The sequence below is a fragment of the Taeniopygia guttata genome, chromosome 1 (assembly GCF_048771995.1).
Source record: "Taeniopygia guttata chromosome 1, bTaeGut7.mat, whole genome shotgun sequence".
Lineage (NCBI taxonomy): Eukaryota > Metazoa > Chordata > Aves > Passeriformes > Estrildidae > Taeniopygia > Taeniopygia guttata.
In genome coordinates, this window is record NC_133024.1 from 45557958 (window position 1) to 45584924 (window position 26967).

General features: G+C 33.9%; 1 long non-coding RNA gene across 1 annotated transcript in view; it reads right to left on the reverse strand.

Moving 5' to 3' along the window:
- Window positions 1-23800, reverse strand: part of LOC140683888 (uncharacterized) — an 82381-nt gene extending 58581 nt beyond the window's left edge. The window contains exon 1 of the long non-coding RNA XR_012055479.1: window positions 22990-23800. This is a non-coding gene — a long non-coding RNA (uncharacterized lncRNA). The remainder of the gene's footprint in view (window positions 1-22989) is intronic.
- Between the last annotated feature and the right edge of the window lie 3167 nt (window positions 23801-26967).

Consider the following 26967-nt stretch of genomic DNA (forward strand, 5'->3'; position numbering starts at 1 on the left):
TTTCACTTAATGGTAAATCAGTACTTTCAACTTTCTTCATAGCCTGCAAAAACATGGAAAAAAAGCATTAGTTGTAAGTCCTTTTACAATCTGTTAATGGATTTTTTGCTGTCAGTGCTGTCTTCAGATGACATCATCCTTAATTACTGTCACTTCATTTCAAAAATGGCTTTAGGGAGTGGTTTATTAATCACCAAACAATTTTACTGTCATTTCTGTCACAATTTTTAAAAAATAAAAAAGAAAAGAAAAGCATTATGAGCAATGGTTTTGCTGGGTATATTTTGCCCACTCTTATAATATGTATTTTTAAAACATTGCTGGTTTATAGCTACTTTTTAAAAATTTCATTTATATGAAAAAGGATGAAAGTATACTTTCAGAGATATAGTCTTGGAAATTGCTATAGAGACATGAAGAAAAATATTTTATACAAAGGTAATTCAGATACCAGCTATTTCATAGTTCTTAATAAGGAGAAGAATTCAGCCTAAGATGGAGACATATCTTTCCCATATTATGTTTGTCTCATCAAGTGTAGCTAAATCTTTAAAGAATTTTGACAATTTCCTAACAAATCAAAGAATCTAAAGTAAAAAATTTGATACCATTCTCACAAATCCTTGCGTCTAAAATAGAGGGATATGGATTCGACAGCCTTTGTGGTTTAAGCGCAGCTGGAAATTAAGCCCCACGCTGCCACTCAACTTCCCTGTCTCCCTCCCCACCCCGGGGAAATGTGCAGCAGCATGTGGCAGCAGTGATGATCGTGATCCAGGGAGGCCACCACCGGCAACAGGGAAAAAGGGAAAACAGACAAGTCTCTGCTTTTTAGCAGGGGAGTCCATTTTATTTCCACCTCCTCCCCCAACCTCGTGCCGAGGGGAGCAGGGGGCAGAGGCCCGGGAGCCTGAGCAGAGCCCAGAGCCGAGAGCAGAGAGAGCAGCCCCAGGGCCCTGGGGTTTTATCAGGTGTCCCATGGGAGGAGTCTTAAAATCAGATTACAGCCTCCTCAGAATGGGAAGGCTCCACAGGAATGGGGAGGAGAATAAAAGTAAAACTTTCATGTTGAGATAAGAAGAGTTTAATAATTGAAAATAAAGTAAAATACAGTAATAATGGTAAATAATAATAATATCAGTAATGATATTAATGATACTAACAAGGGAAAGACAAGTGATTCACAAAACACTAGCTCACCATCCACTGACTGATGCCAGACTCTCCTTCCCACCATATAATCCATAGCTCTGGCTTTCATCCCTGTTAAGAGACTTTCAGGACCTATAGTATGAGGTATCGGATTGCTGCATATTGCACATTTGAGTCAGTCCTGGTTGCAATATTGCTGCTTTCATTCAATTTTATCCAAGTTCCTTCTTCGCTGGTGTGAGTGTGATGGTTGGAGGGAAGACAGGCTCAGATCCCCAGAAAGTCATAATTAATGCCTCAATGAGTGCCTATATCTCAATTAATTAGAGTGATTTACATTTTTTTAATTCTACCTTTGTGATTCATCATTTCCATTAATTTTTTTAATTCCACCTTTGTGGGTGGAATGATTGGATAAATATTTTCTCTCTCTTAATTTGAAGATTATTTTTCTTATTTAAAAAATAATACCTTTCTTTCATCTTATTTCTGGCTTGAACTAAGGATATTACATTTTAGGTATAACTCAGAGAAAACATTAAAGAATACTTTCAGTTTGAACTAAGTATTGTAAGTTTTACATTTTTTCATCTCTTTTGAGATAGAAAATTAATTTAAGGAGGGTTTTAAATATTTTTCATGTACAGTGGAGTTGGACTCATAGCTTAAGGTCTATCAAAGTTTTCTCAAACAAAAATATGCTATGAATTCTTTATATTTTTGTTCTGCTTTACTTCTCTCAAAGTTGCAATGGGAATATTCGTTTTTGATTGATCTACACATGAAATAACACTTTATTCAACCCAGATACAATTCTCTCAAAAAGTAACTAGGAAAGCAACTCTGTAACTCCCCTCAGCAACACTTGGTGCTTGTCTTATCAAAGTGCACTGTGGTGTAACAGGAAGAACAGGAAGGAATTTTGAGAAGAAAAACATTACTAATTTAATCTTCTTCATACTTTCCCCCCTTCCCCCACCCTCCTTCCTTCCAGTCCTGAAATATTAATGTGCAAAACACAAAACTTGACTCGTATTTCCAGAATATAAAAGACCTTGAACCTTTGCTCAGATGAAGCCTTGACAATTTAAAAGATTTTTAGAAGCTGCATAACTACCATCCAGGATATAATTACATAGTTTTTGGCTTGCTTTTTATCAGAAAGCACCATAATAGCAAGAAGTTCCCTAGAAATATCATCAACCCTTATCTTGTTCTATATCATTAATATTAGTAGCAATATTATCAGTAATATTGTCATTATTTTCACATGTCACCTATCCAGGTATATTAGGAATTGACATGAGCTGCATTTTGTGGATTTTTTTTTTTCCTTTGGTTTTATTCCTTAATAAATTACCTCTCTTTTTATAGTCTCAATTCAGAGGAGTACAGATATGGGACTTAGTAAATCCTTTGTTACCTTCTTTATATAGTGGTTGTCCAAAGAGGGAGGGAGAGAGGGAGGGAGGAAAGGAGGAAGGGAGGGCAGGGAGGAAGATTATGGTTAGTCATTAGCATCAACTCCTAGGAAAGGATTGCCATGTCAATATTTCATCCTAAATCATAGATCACCTTGAAGTCACTTTTATATGCTTGCAAATCCACTCTACAGCTTGCTCTTAACTACTCTCTCATACCATCTTGGATTCTAATTTACAAAGTTACGGGTATTTACATGTTTTGGAAAACTGGGGTTTAATCCCTTTATGTCTCTAACACTGGTGTTAAACACCTGGCAAGATTATACTACTTCAATGAACACTAAATAACTACTCCTATTTTCTTATAGCCTTGAGGCCTCTTGATGTCATATCAGGTGTATATTCCACTATAATTAATTCTGATTCTGAAGTCATAGATGGCTCATTTAATGAAAAAGAACTGAACAATAGTGAATTAAATCCTTATTTTGCTTTGCTTGAACAAGCAAATTTTGCTCTTCCTGTAAAACTGCCTTCGTCTCAGCCCATGGGTTTTTCACTTTTAGTCTTCCAATTCTCTGCCCCAGGCCACTCTGTGTTGCAGCCAGAATTGCTACTAGTAAAGTCCAGGGTAAGGAAGTAAAAAGGGCATTTGCATGATATCTACAGATGTTTAATTCAGCTTCCTGTTTAGTTTTCAGGGTCCCAGCACACTCATGTGGGAACTCCAGGTTTCTCTGTTCCGAGGGGCCAGGGGTGAACCTAGTCTTGGGGCAGTACAAAGATGAGGGTCAGTCAGGGAATAGGGAGGGAGTGGCTCAGGGACAGAGAAACATGGGAAGCAGCCAATGGGGTCCTAACAGATTTTTGAGGGAAGATTCTTGTGTCTCCCTAACCTAGGGGATGCTCCCCAAAGTCTCCACAACTCTGGGCAATGACAGAGTGACTTAAGGAAGACAAATAAAAATCTAAGAAGACTGTAAAAAATCCTGGAATCTGTTATATCAGTTTTGGTATTTGTGGTCTTTTATAAAAAACAGTGACTCTATGTTCGTTAAGATAGAGTCCTGTGCCCCCTAACACATTTTTATGTTGCAATGTGAGCAACTTGAACCAGATGCTCATATATCTCATATATGAAAGTAAAAAGTTCATGTCCACAACCTTAAATGGGAAGTTGTCTGCTTAAAATATGAGGGGGATCCTTGTATCTTGCTTAGTCATCCTTCTTTTTCTGCTGTTCTTGTGTTCATCCTGTGCAGTCAACACTGATGTCTTTAGTCCATGATGGTCATTAGTTGCTGAGGTTGAGGTGGGAAGCTAGAATCAAGTGGTCCCCTTCTTTCACTCCTCATTGTCCCTAACCATCAGCAGTGATTTGTGTTCCTCATCTCTCCTCAAAATAAGGGGTGGTGATCTCATACAGCCTGACATATTTGATGCTTTTATGGGAAGCAGGACTTTACCTGGTTTCACCAGGCAACTTGTAGTTCTGGTTTCAACAGCCATCTCTCCTAGCTCTTCTACAACCTTCACTCTGATCTGATAGATCTTACTACTTGCACATTTTTTCTGTATTCCTATTTGTACAGCAATACCACAAATCTCCATTTGCACCTTTGTGACTACACAATATATTTGTCTCTCTCTATGCTTAACTTTCTCAAAAAATATTAATACATTCTTGAGTAATAACAATGTTATTAGCATTGTTAGCATCTTTCAAAATGATTGTGCACTGCTTCCATTACATTATTTCAATATGTCTGTGACTGGGTCTAAAGTAAACATTTTAACAACTTAATATTTGCACCTTACTTTATAGTTGCACCAGGGCTCTACTTTGGCTACTTAATAAATTAATTAATAATAAATTTTCCTCAGAAGAACTACATCCATAAAAATTAGTGAGAAAAGATGATGTAATTGAAAACTTGGCTTAACTTGAAGGGGAAAGGATTTCAGTGAACAGGAAATTTTTATCAAACATAAGTAGTAAATATAGCAAAATAGTAAACATATATAATACAGAGAGGATCAAAATTTCATTAAGAAGCAAAAGGTTCAACATCAACAAGATACAAAGACACTACTATGTTTTCAGTAACCTGTTTTAAAGATATGTATTTTTGATCATGACAATCAAATTAAATTTCCAAATTATCATGGTCTTGTTTTTTTAGGGTTTTCTTTCTGTTTTAATCCTTTCTGTGTGTATTTTTATGTAATACAAGTAATACCTGTCTAAATATGTATTGAATATACATTTAATTAGTGCTAAATTTGAAATTATGACAGTTAATATTTTTCAAACACAAAACTACATTAATGTATTATAATTTTTATAGTTTGCAGTTAAAAAATAAAAGACTATATTAATGTTTATAGTATGGATTACACTGACTACCTACACATTGAATTTCTTTAATCCATCAAACAGTAAAAATCACTAAAAGATTTAACAAGGAAATATTTTTGAACACCTAGTTTTACTGTATTAAATAATTTCATCTTGCATAAATGTTTTGGTTACCATTTAATATATTTTCCTATTATTACACACATATGAAAAATTGTCTGCTATGGTAAAATCTAATGTCGTAAGTTACACTTTTTTTTTTTTTTTTTTTTTACTTTACACATTGAAAGCAGTCCTCTGCCTAAAGAGGACTTATAGAGTTACTTATTATATTAAGCAACAAATCTTCTGTATAGTAATTTATGTGGGTATTTTATAATTTACAGTCTGTTAACATTCTGTTAGGAAGTGACACAGAAAAACTCCTCTCTAATAGAAGAGGTGATCTTATGAACTCCAGTTGTAGAGGGAAAGAGGCTCTGCTATGATGCATTGGGGACATTAAAAGTTGGTCTGGCTGCTCTTCTAAACAAGCCCTTAAATGAAAATGATTATTTAGTCGGTATATTACTGTTTCTAAAGGCCTAATCCTATGTTCTGTGTGATTTCTCATTTTCTGAGAAAATATGATCCTGAAATTTGATATTTCAGTTAGTACAAAGTAATTTTGTTTTGTTTTGATTGTGGCTAGTTTTCACACCTTCAGTGAAAAAAAAAAAAATTGAACCAGAGTTGTTTCTTGGTTTTTTTCTCAGTGCATTTACATGTGAATTGCAATAAATTTGAAAGGACAGAAAAATGACACCAATTCTCTAATCATTAGCAGAAGCAAAGCCACTTTTACTGTAATAATTATCTAAGCCAAATATTTATTAATAATGGGGCTGATCTAATTATAGCTTTATATTTCTATTTTATCTCTCATATCTACTCCAGCAGATATTTTAAATTAATAAAAAAATACTTCCAGGAAGTGGACAAACTCCAAAAACAAGCAGTTACACAGCTGTGACTAGCGATTAACCAGTTTTCAGAAAAGTAAGAGACTACTTTGAATTTTTCCTTATGAATGCTCAGCTCATGTCCTTTCAATGAGAATTACTCTATAAGGGAGAAAAAAAAGAATAGATTTCTCATTTCTTATTATAGGCTAAAAGGTAAAGTGACCCATAAATTGTCTAGAGAGAGATTATAGATAATTTGTGGGATTTGCTATGCTTTTTGTTCTGTCATGAATGGGCAGACTTAGCAGCAAAGATACAGGTTTCTGTGAGACCACTCCCCAGGGAAGTGGTCACAGCACAAAGCCTTTCTGAGCTCAAGAAATGTTTGGACAATGCTCTCAGGCACATGGTGTGATTCTTAGAGTGCCCTGCACAAAGCCAGGAGTTGGACTTGATATACTGATGGGCCCTTTCACTTTTGGATATTCTATGATTAAAGGAGAGTTTCCACAGACAGATCCCTTGGCACTGCCGAGTGCTGGGGATGTGCAATACATGGGAGAGAGCTAACCAAGGATTTCTAGCAATGCACCTTACCCACACTGCAGTCTGAAACTCACAAGACTCACAAAATCTTTCAGAATTTATTACTTCACACAAAAAAAAAATCTCTCACCATATTTTATTTATTTCAAAAGTGTTGTAATTTCACAATTGCAACTGCACACAGTTGACAATGTAGTTGTGACCAGAATTGCTAAAGCACTGCTATTGAGTCTCTCTGCTCTTATGATCTGGTGAAACCTTTAAGTCAAAGAAACTAAGTACTATTTAAGAAGAATCAGCAGATATATGCCCTAAACAAGCATATTGACCACATTATTTTTTTAAAAACCCTCATCAAAATATTCACAGGTAGCTATAAGAAACAGGCTTTTGGTTATCATCAACACACTGGATCTATATCAAATGTGAGTCATGAATATGCAGATACTCCAATGCTTCAGTAGGTACCTGGAATAAGAAAAATGTAATGAATGTAAGACAAGAAGGAAAGCAACTACTGATGCTAGGCTGAAAGTATACATACCAGTTGTTGCCACTGTGTTTGCCAATCTGAAGTAACTGCAAAAAATATGCTTAGAATGGTTTTGTCCTTCATGATGCTAGAAATACTTTTATTCTTCTATATAGAAGAAAGGAGCTGTTTACAATTTTTTTGTTCTTTTGTTAATGTTATTTTTAGTTTATATCTCATATTGGTCACTAAATTAATAATTTCAAAAGAAAATTATTCTTTTATATCCCACATGAAGCAATTATGGTGGTTTCTTAGAAACCTGCATTATTGTCTTAATGATTCTTATATTTATCCTTACTGTCACTACTGAATTATTTTTATCCATATTTTCTCCCATGAATAATGCAAGCCTCACAGAACACTCCTTATGTGCAATGTTATGAAATCAAGGAAGGAAGAGCCTGATGCAGCTTTCTTTTATGTGCTTTGATTTTATTGTTTAAATTCTGGGATAAAACTAGCTTAAGAACTAGGCTAGAGTGAAAGCTGGGAAAGAAAATGTTTCTGTCTTCTTGTGGAACTCAATAAATTTGCAGGTTAGAGACTAACAGAGGCTATCATATATGATTACATTAGTTCATGCAGAGAAAGGTGATTGCAAAACGACAAGCATTAGTTTGCTTCTTACATTTTTTTTTCTATTTCCTAGGCCTTCATATAAAGGTGAAAAAAAAAATCTCTATATATATGTATCTCTATATATATCTTACAAAATTGTATGTAATCAACATTAACAACACTAACTTTGTTTCCTCTATCTCAAGTTCAATTTCAATATTCAGAACTTGAAACTAGAAACTAAAGAGTTTCTTTAAAGTGTTCTTTTAAAGTGTTTTGTGAAAAAATAAAATAGAATGAAAAGCAAAATATATTTGTATTGGCTTCATGTAGCAAGGTATTGGTAGTGAGGAGACTGCTGTAATTTATGACCATCCAGAAATGATCATAAATTGCCTAAAGTTCTATCTATTTTGTGTGCAAAATTTATCAATTGCTACTGACTTTTAACTATCACTTTTACTTTTAACTCCCATTGTTTGTATATGACAATACAAAAAAGAGATTGGATGACTAATTTTTTTTTTCATATCAGGAGAGCTTTTGTATTTATGGGCATTAAACAATACTGTAAGCAGAAAAGGCAGAACAGTGTTAAAATTATATATATCTTGTCAACAACCAATATATAATTAATGAGGACATCCTTTGACCCAGTATTGAAATTATTGCTGGTGAAATATTTCAAAAGCTGTAGAGGGCTTAAGTGGTTATGGACCACATCTGATTTGCCACTCTGGATATTTCTCTTTGCACAGTCAGTTCAAAGAGCAGGTTTGTTTGTTGTTATTTTTTTCTTCTTAACGTGTTGAAGACTATCTTACACCAGCATTTTGTAGAAAGTTCAGCTCATATGGATTTAGAGGTGGGTTTTAATTGTCTATACCCAGGCAACTATTTTCTTTTAAGATGACAGGTATTATCTGAGATTAACTTTGTAGGCGCCAAGTGGGGCCTACCAGATATTATGTGCTCATTTTCAACAAGGCTTAAAGCATAAGCAGGTTACCCAGGAGTATTTAAACACACATATATTTATGTATAGGCAACTAAAATGAGTGCTAAATATCCTCTAAATGATTAAAACCAATTAATAAGAGCTGCAGTCCAACCCCTCACTCTTGCTCTCTAATTTGTTATTTTTAATAGTAGGAATAAAAATAATAATTAAAAATAAATTTAAAATAATATGGCAAGAGAAGAAAGTACATAAAAATTGAATGAAAGATAAAAATGAAGGACTGCTCTTTAGATCTTTACTTGAGTAAGATAGGTCATAGCAATGGTCAAAATAGTTGCTGAAGCAAATCATGTCATAAGCAGCTTACTTATAATGCTCTTTTGAAATTTGGTCAGATTCAAACATACACTGTTTTTCATGACATGATTCTTTTGAAAATTTAATAGAACTTTGAAATCTTGAGATGTTTTAATAGGCTTTATTGATGCCTAAACAGCCATAAAGATCCCTTTTGATGCTTAAAATGAGAAACAGATATTAAAAACATTTATAATAAGACCCCGATAGCTCTGAGTAGAGCTTCACCATTTAGCTATTTCCATTGCTTTCCTTCACTTTTTTTTTTAATCAATACATTTCCAGTTATTTAGTATGACTATGTTACTAAAAACAGTAAAATAATTTAAAGTTTAATTGGTCTTTTAAAGAGCTCTGATTTATGCTACTGTTTCATTAGCTGGAACCAAAAGTATTAAAAATAGGTCAAAAAATCCAGGACAGGATATAATCACATGTAAAAGGTAATTGAGAAAGTATTTTTGAATACTTATTTTTTGTATATTGTCCTCAATATTCTGTTTGATATTATGAAAACAAGTGAAAGAGAAAGGAAAGTCTTATTCTCCATTGAATTTTCTTCCTTATTCCTTGGGCAAACTTCAACATGACAGTTTAATATATCTTTTCTCATTGTGATTTATCAAGGTTGTCAAAATCACCAGAAGTATAGATGCTTTATTTTCAAGGCTTTCTCTGTCTTCTTTTTTTGGGGAATTGTTTGGTTTTGTTTTTAATTATTTTCAGTAGTAGCCAGAGTAAAGAAACAATGAAGATCAACATACAACAAATGAAAATATATCAAGCAGTCATGGCATTATTGTGTATAAAATAGATTTTCTTCACAGCCATAAAATAAAGAATATAGCCAAGTTAAAATGTATATCCTTTGTGTGGAAATACATGACTGATTATGATTTGCTATTTATCATTGTGAGTGATAGGCACTTCAATTTACAAGTGGAACTGTTATGAAGAATTTATTAGTCACTTCACGATGAATGACAGTAGGCTAGGCCTGTCATTGAATCAGAATGGGTAAAATTCAGTTTGCTACAGAGAGGCAAAAGATTTTCATGTATATCATTCATATCCACTTCAATTGCATTCTAAGGGTTTTACTGGAGGTTAAATGGAGCATGGGTTTTGTTTTGCATTTCTGAATGGGATTGCACTCTGCTTGAGAATATCCTAACTGCATTTTCTGCAAGAGTTTATATGGTACTTATCACTTCTGCATCTGAGCAGCAGTGCATTAAAGGAAGGAGTAACATCTATGGAGTGCAAGTTCTGTCATTTTCTTCTCAGACATGTTTGAGATGCAGCTGTTTTGAGTGATCATTTTCAGAATTTTATAGGCACGCATGAAGTGTCATCTGTTTATTGTTGTACATAATGGAGATGCAATGTAAATTGTGAAGACAAAGGTAGCAAATTCAAGCACATTGCAGGAAGTAATGTTATTTGGCACATTTCACCATTTTTCTGGGAAAATTCTCTCCAAACAAACTTCACACATAACAAAAGCTTTTTTCTAGGAAGCTAGACATAGCACCGAGTTCTTTGATTTTTATTTCCCAAGTGCTCTTTTCTCAGGACCTGGGACAAACCTTTTTCTCCTGAATTTTGCTGGACTCAATGAAAATGGCAGTTATTCCCACTATCAGTAACAGTTCCTCTGTTCATGCAGAACAGCCCCTCTTCCTCTATTTCTACCAACTGATAATGGTCCTTGACACCTCTGCAGTGCCCCATATGTACTGCCACATTCTGTTGACAGCTTTCAGCTTCTGATTATTCTTACTACTCCACTGACCTACTTCAAATTCTGGATCTAAAAATCAACTTGACCCTGCAAAATATAGACAACATTTAGAACTGGACTGTTGCTGATAAAAACTCACATATCAAGAGCAGATCTTAGTGAACTCTGGAGATAGAAAGTCCTGATGTCAGTGCCTAAAAGATTAAATCACTTTGACCAAGTAAGCCTCATGGAGGTCAGACTTAAACCTTACAGTCACAGAGAGGACTGTGAATAATCTGGTGATCCAGAAGAAATGATTGCAGAGAAAAAGCCCATGAAATGCAGCAGCAGTTCAGGATTACGGCAAGAAAAACACCTCCTGAAGATCAAGGAAGAGTATATAAATCAGCATTTTGCTAAGCCTAGGTACTATATGAAATTAAAATTCATCAGAAAGAGAAGCTGCGAGAGTTTCAACAAAAGGAAGCCAACCTCCAGAATGTTGTTTCAGCTTATAACAATAGTTGACACAAGCATAAGCATATCTTTGGTTGAATTTTCTCAGTCAATGCTCTCTTTTTTCTTGTATTCGCATCAAAACATTGACTCTTTCCAATATAGACAGTGCTCCTAAGTATAGGTACTTTATATTCTTTGCTAAGGTACTCTAACGTGTACCTGAATAAAGAATGTATTTGTTCTAGGTATTTGAAAGTGGTTTAGGACTACTCAAGTTTGTTAATTTTTAAAAAGTAATATTAGAATAGAGATCATGTTCCCACAAGGTTGAACGCAGGAAGAGACCCAGTTCTTGTTCTGTATCTAAGTAAAAGAAAACTGACACAAATAACAGTGCTACTATTAGAAATAGCAATGGTTTATGCTACGCCAGTATTTTCAGATCCAAGGTAATATGTTACAAAAGTTCAGGCCTCTATCACTTTATAAAACTCAGCAAAGGCATCTACACATAATCTATGTTAATGAAATTTCCCTCTATCTAAATTTACACAGGATTAGTATCAGTGTGATATGTAGGATTAAGTATAAAGGACCCTTGGATCTGGCTTAGATGTCAAGAAGTATCTCTTTTAAAAACCAAACACAGGATATTTATTTTTATATTCTCTTTTTTAACAAATGGAAACATATGATGTGAATGGTTTGAAGGTACACCTGTACCAACCTGAGCAGGTGCTGCCAGGCTGTCCGTCTGCTGCCTTTTTGGTAATAAACTGAGATACAACTACTTTTAACCATAAGAATAGAAAATGTTTGTGTTCATCTACAGTAGCATAAATTTGTCAGAATTGCATATCATTTAGATTTGTAGCCCTCTCATGAAATTTACCTGCAAGTAACTGTTGTATTCACCTAGTCAGAGGGCATTTACCTTAGAGGAAACTATGCCCTGAGAAATCTGTAGAAAGGCTTTGATTATTCTAAGGTACTGAAAGCCTCTGTGTGTAATAAAATGATTGAAGTCTTCCTACTACACTTAAAGCATTTTTTCACTTGCACTATAAACACCAAAAACCATCTCCTACCCCTGCGTATTTATCCCAAAAATCACAGAAGAGGAAAAAAATCTGATAAGATTCTTGTTTTGACCTTGGGTAACTGAAGTATTAGGATTGATAGATCATCTTGTTCTGGCAAGCAGTAAGATTTTCGCTACCTACCCCAGCAGCAACTGGGCACATTTTGCATGCTTCTACTAAATCATCACAAAATTACATTAGCATATTGTGTATTTATTTATTTTTCGAATGTGCTGTTCATAATGGCCATAATGGGAGCAGCACTGTTGTGAGCAATCTGACTAAAAAGTCCAGCTGCAAACTATAAAGCAATACTTGATTTATCTGGCCACAGCAGGCACTGACTTCATTACATTACACAGAAGCCAGCAGAACTTAGCCATTACAATTATTCTGATGCTTTTCTGTGTTGCTGTTATTCATCAGAGTAAGTTTCACTTGTCATTTTCCATGCAGTGGAAACTTTCCAGTAAAGCTAAATTTTGAGAATTTGTGCAGTACTATTATTGCTGATTAAAGTCAATTTTCAAGGAGGGCTCATGGTGTAAAAAGCCCCACAATCATACACAATAAAATTGCCCTGAAAAGCTTGCAGCCTAAAAGGCACTTATCTTTAGAGGTGAGAGAAAGGTTTCATTAAAGGAATTTTAAATGCATTGAAATGCATTATTTGGCAAGTTGGAGTAGAATAAGTAAAGTAATCAAAGTAATGGCAGACAAATGCTCTTTAGTTCTGTTTTTAGGGTGATACAAAAGCCTTACTTGTTACCTGGAGACATTTTACTCTAAAATGGCATGCATCTTCTTCTCACCTTGCCCAGCTCCTACAAAGATGATGACTGCTTCTGATCATCCATTTTATCTACCACATTGCCATAAATTTTGTCTGGTTCAGTCTGCCTTGGCATGAACTGCAGCTGAGAGTGTAGCTCCTCACAGCAGCCAGGAGGCATAATTACTGCACAGATCACACAGACCCTGGGGGGTTTCAGCACAGACTTGAAGCTAGGTCTGTGTTTCCCCACAGTGGCACAAAACTCTCACCTATAAATCCCATATGCCAGATGTGGACAGCCATTGAGCTAACCAGCTGTGCTAGATGGACAGCTCCCAGACTGAAGGGAAGCAGCAGTGCTGCTGCTTGATGAGAGTCATCTGATCTGTGACAGGAGCACAATAGAAAAGCACTGGTGGACAGATACACAGGTTCTTTGATTTCATAGAAATCTAGAATCTAGTTGAGTTTTTGGAAATGAAGAATGTAATATGAAATAAGTTTTGTGAAGTATTTAAAAGCTTACAAAGAAAGCTTCAAATCATAAATGTAAAAAAACCCCACAACAGTCTGTAAAATAAATGTACTCATAGAAAAGCTCCCTTGAAATCAATGTTTAATAGAATCCTGATTTCTTACTTGACACTTTCTATTATTATGGAGGCTACATCTTAGAACATTCAATGCACTTTGCTTACCAACTGTCTCAAAACAAAAAGTGAAACTATTTGGAAAGCTGTTTGTTGTGGAGGTTCCAGATGTGTACAACACATTGTTCAGTGACTAATTTGAGTTCTACCTCTTACAAGTATAATGAATTAAAAATAATAAAATGGCATACGTGTCCAAGTTTCTAGCCTGAAACTTCCAGTCATATTTTTTCATTGGTGCCTTTAAAATGAAGTCTGTCATACATTTACACAGCAAAAACCATGTGCTACTTTGTGCAGTTTCACTTGTCTCATCATATTTTAAATAATATTCTTATTAATGGCAGTGTTTAAACATTAGTACATTGGCCAGGACTCAACTAAATAACACAGAAGGGCATCCCAATAATAATGAAAAGTACATTTTCACATATAGTGATGATGGCAAAAAAAAGAAAAGCAATTTAAATTACAGTGGGTATGCTTTTTTTTTTTTTTTCTTTAGAAGGAATAGTCCTCAAAATCTCTCATACTAAATGATGATGATTCGTCAGCATTAGTCCTGTTCTGCATCTGAGATGATAAACCTTAGATTTTATTAGGGTTTGGATTAGAAAACCCTAATCCAGATTAGATTAGGGTTTTATAGCTGTCTGAGAAATAATTTTGACATTGCTAAGATTGCTATATTTGTCTGCTTCTCTCTGTAGCTTAGAGGGAAATGTTTCACCTTTTGAAAACTCAGTCTTGCACTGAACCTTGATCTTCTCAAGTGGACAATCCATTTTCACTTGCTATATAAAATAATAAATAAAACATGTTTGTATAGAAAATACTATGTTTTCCTTTCCCTTATATCTGTCAAAGCTTCTTGGTTGATCAGAAAAATAAAATAAAGAATATGCAGAGAAGCTGCAAATGAGTATGGTTTAGAACTAATGCATTCGCGGTGCCAGAGGATGACTTGATATAATGTGCTTGTTAAGATAATAATGAAGTAAAAACATAACATATGTTGATTTTGGAGACCTTCTGCTTTGTGTGTCATAGCAGGCATCAGATCAAAAGCATGTTTGTCACATTTCAAAAGGTAATAACAATGTCCATTTAAATTGATATATATCTCACAGCTCAGATTTCTATTCCAGTGAGGCCATGTTAAAATAGTTTAATAAAAACTTCTTTTAGTAAAAAAATAAGATTAGGCATATTTTAATCCAGTTTTCACTCATGAGGAAACTAGATGCTTATCATTAGGAATTAGTGGATACAGGTTTAAGACTTTGATTATCAGAAAATCAAAATCTTTTCCAGTCAAAACTATTTTTAAAAATCTATGGCTATGTTTTCTAAAGTTTGCTTTGTAGCTGGAAATATGTATAAAGCAAAAGTTCTTTGGTTTACATTTTGAAATGTTAGTTTTAATTTAGGCAAAAAATATATTTTTTAACCTAAAATATATTTTCTTATATAAATGTCACAACTGTGTAAGTATAAAGACCCTCCTGGAGATATCAAGGGCATTTTAAAGATAGGTTTCATACGACAGTTGCTTAAAGACAGGTATTTAGTGCTATCAGAGATTCCCTATCTGGAATGCAGCTTTGTTTTCAGAAAGGCTGAGTGTTTGTAGGTCTTACCTGTGAGCCCTAGGCTGATATCATGAATACTGTAGAAATTACCAGCTTCAGTAGATATCCACTTTTAATCCACTTGATAGTTACTTACTCTTCAATGAGCACAAATAGGCCTTTGGGTAAGTAAGATTTAGTTTGGCCAACTCCACATGCATTACTTTTAATCATCAATTTACCCAGGGGCCTCAAGTCACACAACCTTCACTGATGTCACTCCGTGTCACTTCCTATATGATGATATCAATTACTTTATTTCCCTCTTACTTCTATGACATTTAGCTATCTACTTTAAATTATCAAAATTTAGCCTCCAAACAATGAACAAGCAAGTACAAAGAATTCTATATCAGTATTCTTCTCCATCTTTTGGACTTGTGCCTGACTCTGAATGAGTAAACTTAAGGATTTCTTTCAAGCTAGTATTCCCACTTTTGAAGTCTGCTGACTTCAAAGAGAAATGTGATTCTAAATGGCTTAGGATATAAGGCAACAATTTAGGAAAGTGAGTTGGATGAAATAAACTATTGAAGTACAGCAAGACCTAAACTGAAAAATGAAGACAAATTTTGATTAGATATTGATATTAAAAATTTTGAAATATAATGAATTTACCTCCATGTTTTGTTTTTCTTATTTAGGTATAGTAGATCACTATTTTAAACACTGTGTATTGAGAAGAATGAGAACATCTACAGTCAAGTTGTAAAATGGGTGCTTTTAAAAATGTAACATTGTGTAACATGTTCTGAGTTCAACCAATCATTTTATACTAGGAAAAGCTGGTATTACATGTAACTATTATGTTTCCACACATTAGCTTTCATTTCATGTTACTGAAACATATTTGATCTTGTATTAAAGGTATATCATAGCTCTGATTTCTTGCTCATTGCCACCTCTGAACACTACATATTGAAAGCGGAGATGAAAATATTGGAATAAAATGTTCTTAAAATTTAGGTATTGTTTTTACAGAAAGCTTCAGGAGATTTTAAAATAATAGTTTTTTTCTTCAAATACTAAATGAAATGGATGGGAAAGAATACAGAAGAATTGTGTTTGTTGCAGAAGGTTTAATAAATTCTAACAGCCTGTAGAACTAATAGTTATCCAATTTGTAAGTTATGTACACATGTGTTTATTTACTACCTTCTTAATTAATTTATTTCTAGTAATTCCTACTCCTGCTCCAGAAGGACACAAGGCATGACTACATTAAAATTGTCATTGATTTCTTAAACTGATATGGGATTCATCTCACCTAGCTTTAGACAGGTGTAATGTAGATGTCTATATCTGACTAATCAAATATTATTTGTAGTAATTGAAAAGAAACCAAGTGTTTCTGAACCACTTGTTGTGTAAGACTACTTTAAAAGCAAATATAATATAAAATGATGAATCTTCACATTATTTTCAAAGGGAGTCTAATGTGGCTAATTTACTAATATATGTATGTAGCTGAGCAGAGAAATCTAAACTCAAGTATCTGGTGTAAATATATTTCTTTTAAGTAAAAAATGTGTTTGAAAATCTCTTGCAAACTCAGAAATACAATTTTACAGATCAAACTATAGTATTTAGTAGCTTAAGACCCTTATTTTCTATGTGAAAATAATGAACCATTTCATACTTCCTTATTTACAGAGGGGATTTTTTTATTGTTCTACATTTGAAATCCAGAAACCCTTCAATGATTTAGGAGTGTTGTGTGGAACTGAAATCTATTTAGATATTCTACAGGACTCTGATGTAGCAGGATGTAGTTGATGCCTTAAGGTTGATACCTATGTTTCCTTCTGGCAACAGAGTAAATTATGCTTATTGACTAAATCAACAAAAATATGTTCAGATATTCAAAGAATAATTTACAGATGCTGAAGTGTCAGATTTAAATAAAGGAAATCTACCAAGTGTAGTGTATATTTTCAATCTGGAAAAAAAAAGTCTTTCAAAGATTTATTATGATTTAATGGTTTGCTACCAGTGCCAGTCCATGTGACTGCAGTGAGATGCAATTACACAGTTGAGGATCTCATGCTGTCAAAGTTTTAGGAATATAGAGGGTAGGAAGTAGGAGGAATAAGTTAATTCTTGGATTAAACTGCAGAATTATTTTATTCATGACTTGTTTCCTTCCTTCTCTTCTTGGTTCTTCTTAAAAACTTCTTTTCACTAGCATATTGCAATTAAGGCTGTGAAATTACAACAGCTGTGTAATATGTAAGGAATCTTTACAAATGACCCAAAATGCTTTTCCAGACTTTCATTTTGAAGACTTTAGCTTTAATGCTGACTTGTCTAAATGGTGCATCATTACATTCTGAACATCTCTTAGGAATGCTTAGCATGCTTTTCATAGTTTTCTTATTTTGAATTAAGCTACTTATGTTTGCGTGCTCCAAATCAAAATGTTATGATTCATTAAATTATATTAGGGATTTTTCCATTTACACATGTGCATATTTATAAATTTCAGACATCACCGTGCATGAAAGTAGACTGCTTTACACAAAGTAATTCCATCTATTTACAAAATATTTTAGAATGCTAACACTTAACTCCAGCAGTGTTTTGGGAAACATCAATGTATCTTGTTCAAAATCTTTGTCAAGTATCTGGTGAAGACACAGTCCACTTCTCATGAACCTTCCATTTGACTGTCAGGTGGAGTGACTAGGCAATATGAGGCTGGGGCCCCTGTTAGCCGCAGAAATTGTGACAGACTGTAGGAATAGGCCAACAGGAACATCAGGAAATTCAACGGTGATACAGACAACTTGGGAAACACCTTTGGGAGAAAAGTCCCTGAGGAGAGTGACTGGAGTCAACAATGTGTCCTGGCAGCAGAAATAGCAACAGCATACAGAATTGTGTTAGTAGCAGCACAAGACAGCAGGTCCAAGGAATTGATTATTATCCCCTTTACCCCACACTTGTTAGGTCACACCAATATTACTGCATCCAGTTTCGTGTTCCTCAGAATAGGATTAACATCAGTAAAGTGGAGTGAGTTCAGCAGAAGACCATCAAAACAGAATGGAGCACTTGCCCTGTGAGGGACATCTGAGGGACTAGGGTTTGTGGTCTTGAAGACTACTGTGCAGTGTTGAAGGTTTCCCAGAGAGATTGTGCCTTGGGAGTTTCCAGACCCAACTGGACAGAAATGTCTTTGGACCACTGTATCAAGAAGGAAGACAGATTAGAATCTTCCTATATTCACTTCCCTTTGAGTTAGCCTCTGTGTAGCAACACAGAGAAAAAGGAAAACAGATTCAATGGAAAAGACACTCTCTGGGATGGGACATTTGAGATTAAACCAAATAGGTATTAAAGATAAGTGACTTTCTGAGACATATTAAACCTCTAATTTATTATAAAAATGACAGTGCTATTACCAGCTCAGTTTTATGTCTCTGCTCTGAACAAGTAGTGGATTACAGGCAGATTGGTTAATTTAGTTTGCATTCTGATAGGCACTGCTGAACAATATCTATACGTAGGGTTCAAAGCTAACATTATTTTTTTGACTCTGACAACAACTATTTAGTTTCACAGAAAGTAATCACTGTTCAGACACATTTAGGGATTTATTAATATCTGGATCCGCTGTCTGCAAAATTTTCATACAGATCAGACATGAATAGAGAGTCACATTTCTCTCAAGTTAGTAAAAGAATTTAAAATGAATGTTAATACATGAGAAAAATGTTCTGGCTCAGTAAGTTCTTGTTAATTCAGTACTCAAGATGGGTTTCAGCTCAAGACTGAAATTCCTACTTTTAACTGCCTAAATAAAGATGTCTACTTCTGATTTACAGGCTTGACAAATGGTACAGTATATATGAGATCATTTGTGATGGCCAGGGTCACTTAGCATGGCTTCTAGTTTTTCATTCAGAAAAGTTAGGTTGTCCTAGGGATCCCTAGGGCTTGTGCCTTAAATCCTTTAATTCAACTGGGTAGTTGAATTAAGCTCGGGGTCTTTGTGTCCCAGCTATAGTCAGTGAGTATTCAGGATGAAATTCAGTTACTGAAACTTAAGGTGCATTTTGATATCTCACCTAACCTCCATTGTATGTTGATAAATTTTAAATTAACCATACAAAAAAGGTTGGCAGGAAAAAATGCTTGTATGAATATTGCAGATTTAAACATTAATAAAATTCCACAGGATTTCTGCATAAAAGTTGTGCCATGAAGCATTTCTTCTTTTTTCTTTGATGAAAATCAATATGGGCTTGAAGTGTTGCTAAAGACCATCAATTATCCCAGCTGATTGCACACCTGCTTTCCAGCTGCTAATAGCTAACACTTGAAGCATGCTACTTATTTTATACAGACCAATCCTTGTCAGCAACACTCACATATTTACCTTCATGAAGTGGAGTGAACCACAGGGTACGACGTCAGCTTTAGTTGAGTTGGAAGTTTAGCTGTATGGAACTGTTTACCTATTATAGATGTAGACATAATCTGATAATTTCTGGAGCATTTTTCAACTGTGTGCTATTTGAGCATCAAATATTACAGATGATATTTCTAGCAAAATGTTAGGAAATGAGGGGAATCCTAGAGACTCTTTCACCATTATTTTAGCATAGTAAGAATTTTACAGGGCTCACTACATAAAACCATAGTATTCTATGCTTGTTTCATCTATGACAACTTTTGTTTATATAGATACTTTGCTGAATACTCAGTTTTCCATTTAGTTCTTTGGGAGGGTTACAAGCATTAGCATGCAAGATTCTGTCTTTTCCTCTTTTCCCTTTTATACGGTATTAATAAAGATGGAAACCTGCAGTTATATCTCAAGCTGTAAGACAACAGGAAAATAAGGAAAAAAAGATCAAGGCTCTGTGCAAATTTCAGCTGAAATAAAAAATATGTAAATAAAAAAGTAAATCTGCATTTCCACAGGATTAACTGCGTAACTACTCTTGTGGATCTCCAGAGAAGGCTGGAATATATTCTGCTGGACCTGAAATTGAGTTCATTTGGAATACAAAAGAAATTTGAAAGAGAGATAAAAAACCAAGAGCAGTGAAACTCACTTTAATTTTAATCAATACTGGTTTTTGATATTAACAATAATTTTATTTCAGATTTTACTGTTTAGTTTTGCATTTCATGTACCCTGTAATAATCTTTAAACAAAAATTCTTCATAATTTTTCTTCAAAAAAGGAAAATATTTCCAATTCTCATTTACTGTGCATTTACCTAAGACTTTTTATCATGTTACAGTGAAATATATGAAAATTTTGGTCCCTCAGAGATGTAGGTTTCATCGTATTAGTATTAATTAAAACTTCCTTTTGTTTTTTAGGTACTTAGCTCTTTTGTCTGTTAGGTACTACAAGAAAGAAAAAGTAACTATTTAAGTTAATGCATACTTATACATCATATTTTCTAACGATAGGAAAATATTTCCTCCTTAATTTTTTATGAGATTAAACTTTCTGTTTCTCAAAGCAAGGTAGTGGTTGCTTGTGTTGAAATAAGTATCTTAAAAATTAAAGACTTTGCTGAAGAATTACTGGGGAACTTCTTTAGTAACCCCAAAAATATACAGCTGATATGAAATGTCTAGTCTGCATACTAAAAATTTTGCCCTTCATAGAATGGACAGCTCGTGATATATAGAATTATAAACTGCAGGTTATGGCTGTCACTCCACTTAGCAAGAATTATGAACTACTGGTCAACATTGCAAACACAATCAGATTCCTGGCAGATGAAAAAAAGACAAACAAAAAACAACTCATAAATGAAGGAGCTTAATGAGCAACACAGCAAGATGTAAAGAAAACAGTCTAAAACATTCTAAATATGAATTATGTTTCTACAGATCATTATTATCTTCAGTGTTATATCAGGCTTCCAGTGCATCCAATGCTGAGTTAGAAATATCTATAAGACTAAATGACTGGTAACTAAAGCAAGAGGCAACTTAATGACTAATTCATAGGCACAAAGCTGGATGTAGTAATAGAGCTAGGAATGAAATCTAACCCTTACTTTAGTTGGAAAATGAAATAATAATTCTAGAAATAATGACATACACTGAAAATATTCAAGTATTTTTAAAAATAAAATACCTTAGGATGAAAACAGAAGGAAAAGATAAAGGTAAAAAAAGTCCCAAACGGATAAACAAAAACAGTGATTAATAAATCTCTTCAAGTCAAAGTTCAGTTAACTAATATAATCAGCATCTCACTCTCTTTTTATAGAGAATTCTACTGCAGGCGTAACTTTAAAAAGTTTAGTCATAGGAAGTTCAACAGAAGGTCTGGAAAGAACCAGGAAGTAGCAGGATTGAAGAAAAGTACTCTGAGAACTCAAAGATGCTTTGGACCATTAGCAGATGATGAAAGCAAGCCATTCAAGAAAAACAAAAAATGAATGGATTAGAATATTTTGGGGGGAAAAGTCCCTAAACAATGGTAGCCTAGAAGTATTTTGTTAAAATGTCTTGATGAAGAAAAAATATTTATATGTCCTTTATGTGAAATGCATTGAAAAGTAGATAATAATATTGATATAAGGACTAAATATAGAAGATGGGACTCTGTCCAGATGCTAGGAGTTAAACTATAAATTATTGTAGCAGGTTGGGTAGAGATTAATTTAAAATATTACACAGTTGGCAGTATTGTGCACTGACTAATCTTTTAGAATTATGGACTATGTATGTGAAAGAGACAAATAGGACTGGTATGCACCAGAGAAAATAATAAAAAGGAAGACTATAAAGTATTACTGGATTTTACTGTCTTTGCTTCCATTAATTATATGTAGGGTGAGCAGGAATGTAGCTATAAAATAAAGAACTAATTGAGGGAGAGTGTTTCACCATGGACTTTCTTCTGTTTTGCAGAACTGGCAATGAAAATGACATAAAAATTGAAAAAATATTATAATCAGGCCTTAAATTGAATGCATGAATGGAATAATAACATTAAAAATTTGTGTGTGGAGACACAAAAGGAACATCATGTAGCCTGGAAATTTCATCTATCCTAATAAAATAGGTCCTTAGAAAGGAACTTTAAAGAGCATTGAACTTATTTTTTAATATGAGTGGTGCTTTGGTATAAGACAGTAAAAAAGAAATTCATTTATTCTTAGAAACTCAAGTGAATAACAGCTGAACCAACCAACCTAATGAAAATGTATTTGAGTAAGAAGTAAATCCATAGGTTTTCTCCTGGTTTGTTTAGGATGTTTTTGGCTTGAGTATTTTTTAACCCATTCTTCTTTCTTTTAGTAGACAAGCATTTTATTATGCTAGTTTTTGGAAACATAGAAAAGATGTATGTTTTATTAATATTATCTATCTAAACCGTGTTTTTGGATTTGGTGTGGATCATGACATCTTTATAACTAATCATTGACTTGTGACCATGTGAATCTGTTGATGCATAAAATTTCATGTTGGTGCTAATGCAGTTAATCTTGATCATAAAAACACCCACAATTTTTCTCTGACACCAATGCACCACTGATTTCCCTAAGACTTATACCATTCTTCTTTATAAACTTTTTATGTTCTACTAAAATGGGTTAATTTCACTTAGCAAAAGAAGCCAAAACACAAAAAAACCCCAAAAAGCCCAAACCCAAAAATTAAAAAAACCCCACAAAAATAAAAAACAAAAAAACCCCCATGAGATAGTTTTGCTGCCATTGAAATGGAAGTAAATACAAATGCACGGGAGACATAACATCCCACTTCAATCCACACTGAAAATTAATTTCATTTACTCTTATTATCATCATTAAGCAGATCTTGTATTTGTTTATATGATAGTCTTACCATTTTTATAAAGTCATGCTCTGTTTCCCAGATATTGCCATGTTGTAACACAAAAATTCATACTAACAGGTAAGATTCAGTGACCTTTAGCCAGAATAAATGATTTTTTAGAAAAAACTAAAAAAAAAAAAAAAAAAAAGTAAGTCACTTTTGCTCCAAAACTTCATGCATATGCTCTCAAGCAGTTGTGTACAAATACTGTACAAATGTCAGGGAGATAAACTAGCTAAGCAGATGCACTACACACCTGTGTAAAGAGCTAGTACTAGGCAGTACCATGAGACAGATATTAATTTACTGAAAAGTCCCATTGTGCTAGGATGAATAAAAATTTTGACCAAACATTCTGAGTTTTGCCTTGCAAGAATAACTTATAGCTCAATAAAAATATTTTTAAATCCTGCTAACATTCATCATTCCTGCTTATATGAAGATCTGTTTTCTTTTTCTAAGGATGGAGAAGACTGTCAAATGCATAAGCAACAAGGAAAATTAGAATTAAAAGCTAGTTAAAAGTAAGAGAAATAGGGTCTTTTAAAGAGAAAATAGAATTTTATAATGAACACTGTAAATCACTAATCACTTGTCCTAATTTCATACAAGACCATGAATAAGGTTTTAACAGTTACAATACTAGCAAAATTGTAGCTATATCCCTGCCCCTATCTCACCTGCGTAGCAACCTTTCTTCCTACCTTCATACCCGCACTGATCCATATGGCTTTAAGACTGTCAGTTCCTAAATACTCCTTTAATTTATATGAATAATGGTGTTCAAGCAAGCAACCCTAGCTGAAAAAAAGAAATCCTAACTTCTGTCACATAACTGTGAGCTCATCTAAATAGTCTATAAATGAGGGGGAGGAAAAAAGAAAAACCTGTGAAAGCTTCTGGTTCTGAGCTTTGGAAACTGGAACTAGTTACATAGTCAGAAAGAGCTGAAAGCTATTTTCAGAATTTGCTCATCAACACCTGTTAGTCACCAACTTTGTGGCATGTCAACTAGAACTGACATACTTCTGACAAGCTTACTGTGCTTGAATTCTGTAAATGTTAAGAAAATTTAGCTTATTAATCAACATGTTGAAATTAATTTAGTCCCAAAACTCATCTGTTTTATTTTATCAAAGCATATTTATTCTGGTTAGATTAATTTAATCCTGTGTAGCACTCTGTCTTAGGAGCATGGTCTTCTAATAATCAGTGATTTCTAATATGTACAGTTTTACCTATTTGTTTGTGTCTGTCTCAGGACATATTCTATCTGCCTTATGGTGACTTTCAAATCATTTTTAATTTAGTGATCTTGGCAGTGCTAAGTTTATGGTTGAACTCAGTGATCTTAAGGGTCTTTTCCAATCCAAATGATTGTACAATTTGAAATAGTTCATATCAATGATAGGCATGGCATTAGCATAACTATGGAAGGCTGGATTACGCAAGCAGAACCCCCTATTTTGACATCAGGGAACAGTAGGCATTTGTTTCATCAGGGTGAGATACTTCTAAATTTGTAAAGAGTACCTTTGTTTAGTCATTTAAGGAACTATTAACTCCATAAATAACTAAACAGCCAGCGTTCCACAGAATAACATCCCTGACTTGGTATAAACCACTGCTTGTAGTAATCATCCTAGCAATATGCATATCAGTCTAACACTACCAATGATAGTTAAGGTTGATGCTGCATCATCTCTAGCAAAACCCCATTGCAGATAGAATGAGGAATTGTATGCTGACTGTTCAGATACTCTGTAGTTTCTTTGGCAGCCATAAAAAGCCATCATGCTCTCCTCACTGAGCTGAATCCAAATGGCGTAGTGTTCCCTGCATATCTGATTTTCGTATTCTGTCATTTGTACTTTGCTCTGAATTTCATGTGTACCTTTCAGTTGCTACTCCTGTCTCTGTAATTTAATTTCTCCATCTTATGATCAAATTTATAAGCAACAGGGATCCATTTTCACTGTGGAATAATTATCACAAAAACATGTTTTGAAGGATATGCCTGCCTGCAGCTAATTGTGCTCACACACTACCAGTCTGGCTCATATCACTAGGTGCTATGAGCCAGATCTTTAGCACAATCATTAGGTGCTAGGAGGTAAAGATAATAATAAATCTGTTAATTTAGAAGCAATTTCAGGATATTCTTGTTATTACTGGGGTTTTTTGAGTTCCTCCTTGAAATTTTGTGTTTCTTTTCCCCACCACTCCACACATTTCAGCATTACTGCACATGTTTGGACTTGAAGAGAGTCTGGACAATAAGGTTTTCTATAGATGAAGAAAACAAGCAACTCTGTTGAGAAAAACAGTATATATTTCCAATACAAAAAAACAGCAGTGGGGGAAGTAATTAGTAAAATCTTTCTTTCTGTTACTCTTATGGGAAATGTACATTAGCAAATATGCATATTTGAATCTATTCTAATTGCTTGGTGATAGATGCTGTTATATTAATTTTGCTGTTCTGAACCTACATTTACAAACCTATTTTCCTTAGAAAATAAAGTGGATAATATTGCCCTCAGAAGTGTATTTGAAGAATTCTGCTTGTCAGTTATCGAAATTAGCACAAATCTTCCAAAAGCACAGCATATGCTCAACATGCAGAAAATGCTAAAATAATTTTGCCTGCTCAACAAAGAAGCATGAGAGATTTATTGACTTGCAAGCTTAATCATTACTTAATGGTTACTTAATAGACCATTGTTATCTTTGTCTTTTTTTAGCTGTTGTTTTTTTTTTTTTTTACTATTCTTCTTGGGGTTTGGCCCACACTGCAGCAACATATTTCATTGTGTACTGTATGTAAATCATTTGAATATTGAAACCTATAATAAATTTATTGAAAAATGCATCAATCAATATTTTGCTGAAGTAATCCAGATCACAGCCATTATTTCAAAACTTGCTTTAGTGTATGGTTCAGTTACCGTATTGTATTGAAAGAACAAAAAACTCATAAGAACTCTCAAAAAATTTGTTTTTACTTAATTACTTTCCCATAATAAAAATCCAAGCATTAAAATATAGCAGTGTAAGAATATGGAAATAATAGAAATATACTTTTGAAACATGGTGAAACTGATCTAAAACCAAGTCCTGTATTGAGGTGGGTGAATATCATTTATATCTTGTGGTCATCTGGACTTAGTTATCAAAATAGTTTGCAGTCCCTTCTAGACCATACATAGAATTTTTCTTCTTTTCCAAAACCTGTTCCTCCATAGGTTCATTCACCAATTTCCCAATTGGAAGAGAGAACTATTATTAGCCTGATGTAGATTCAGTCTATCCATATACATTCAAGGCAAACCTATTTTTGCATAAAGTCATGAATTCTATGTGCATGAATGCACACTTTTACAAAAGTGCTTGGCACTGATCCTTTTGCACTTTTATGGATGGTCAATGTCTTGCTTTGAAGAGGTTATACTATGTTAACATAATGAACTCTTCCAGGAAGAAAACACAGAATTTTCTATCTTAAATATCTAGACGAAGCGAGTGAAGGTTTTGGTGTGCCACAGAAAAATAAAACAGGACCATGGATAAAACTGGCCCCTAAATAATTATTTCCAAACAACTATTTCCTATTGTTATGTTTTACCCATATCTTTGTGGGTACTACGTCTGAGGAAATGGTAGGTGAGAGAAGAAAAAAATTCAACTTTTTTTCACAGAGGAGACTCTGGTTAGGAGATGCACATTTCTTTCTGTGTTGCTTCAGTACAGCATCATAACCATAAAGAATTTAAAGTATTGAACTTTTTGTTGGGTAATGTACATGTATGCAATGGAGATGAAACCTCTTTCAGACAAAAACTAAATTTCTTCCTTCTTTCTTTAAACTCAACAATCTAATGTTTATCTAGCCCACAGGTAAAAGATTAAACAAAATTATCAGCCAATATGAAACTGGAAGGAAAAAAAAATTGAAGATCGTTTCAATGACTTTTTGTACTATATATT